This window comes from Nannospalax galili, unplaced genomic scaffold, assembly GCF_000622305.1.
Source record: "Nannospalax galili isolate Female #2095 unplaced genomic scaffold, S.galili_v1.0 scaffold630, whole genome shotgun sequence".
Lineage (NCBI taxonomy): Eukaryota > Metazoa > Chordata > Mammalia > Rodentia > Spalacidae > Nannospalax > Nannospalax galili.
In genome coordinates, this window is record NW_008328084.1 from 219,075 (window position 1) to 220,833 (window position 1,759).

Genomic DNA, 1,759 nt, shown 5'->3' on the forward strand with positions numbered 1-1,759 from the left:
TGTTTGCATATTGAGCATGGTGATGACACAATGGATCACTGAAATGACAGAAGGGCACATTCTGATTGCACAATGAACAATATGATGGCACAATGGAACATTTTAAAATCATATGTAATGTTATGATGGCACTTGGTAGAAATATAATGGGGCCATAGTGTTGGCACATTAATGCATTGTGATGTTGCAATGAGCATTGTGATGGCACAATGGAACACTGTCAAATCATATGTAATGTTATGATGGCACATTGGAGAAATATGATGGCACATGGGGCCATAGTGTTGGCACATTAATGCATTGTGATGTTGCAATGAGCATTGTGATGGCACAATGGAACACTGTCAAATCATATGTAATGTTATGATGGCACATTGGAGAAATATAATGGCACATGGGGCCATAGTGTTGGCACATTAATGCATTGTGATGTTGCAATGAGCATTGTGATGGCACAATGGAACATTGTGAAGTCATACTGTAATCTTGGGAAGGCACATTGAAGCAATATAATGGCACATTTGGCCATAATGTTGGCACATTGGAGCATTGTGGTGTCACTTTGGAGAATTGTGATGTCACATTGGAGCATTGTGATGACACATTGGAACATTGGGATGTCACATCGGGGGATTTGGAGCCAACATTGAGCACTGTGTCTGTATATTGAGCATGTTGAACTACAAAATGGATCCTTGTAATGACACAAATGGGCATTGTGATGGCACATTGGAGCAATATAATGGCACATGGGGCCGTTGTGTTGGCACATTGAAGCACTGTGATGTTACAGTGGACCATTGTGTTGTAACATTGGTTCATTGTGATGACACATGGGATCATTGTGATGTCATTTGGGGAATGAGATGAGACACTGAGCACGTCTTTTCATATTGAGCATGGTGATGACACAATATATCATTATAATGACACAATGGTGCATTGGGATGGCACAGTGGAACATTGTGAAGACATATTGTAACATCATTATAGTGCTTTGGAGCAATATAATGGCCCATGGGGCCATAGTGTTGCAATGGCATATTGGAGCAATATAGTGTCACATGGGGATTTAGTGTTGGCACATTGGAGCATTGTGATGTTACAGTGGAGCACTGTGATGTCACATTGGAGCATTGTGATGGCACATGGGATCATGGTGATGTCACATTTGGGGAATGTGAGGAGACACTGAGCACCGTGTTTTCATATTGAGCATTGTGTTGTCACATTGGAGCCATGTGATGTGAAAATGGAACATTATGAAGTCATACTGTAACATTTTGATGGCACCATTGAGCATTGTGATGTCACATTGGGGGGGTTTTGAGGGGACATTGAGCACCATATTTGCACATTAAGCATGGTGATGACAAATGGGTCAAGTAATGACACAATTTTGCATAGTGATTTCACAGTGAGCAATATGATGTCTCAATGGAACATCGTGAAGTTATATGGTAATAGCCTGATGGCAGGAGGGATCGTTGGAATGTCACAATGGAACATACTGAAGTCATATTGCAACAGTGTGATGGCACATTGGATCATTGTAATGACATATTGGAGCATTGTGATGTCAAAAAGGGACATTGTGAAGTCATATTGAAACACTGTGGTGGCACATTGGAGAAGTATAATGGCATATGGGGGAATAGTGATGTCACATTGGAGCATTGGGATAAAATAACGGAAAATTGTGAAGTCATACTGTAACATTGTGATGGCACATTGGAGCAACATAATGGCACATGGGGCG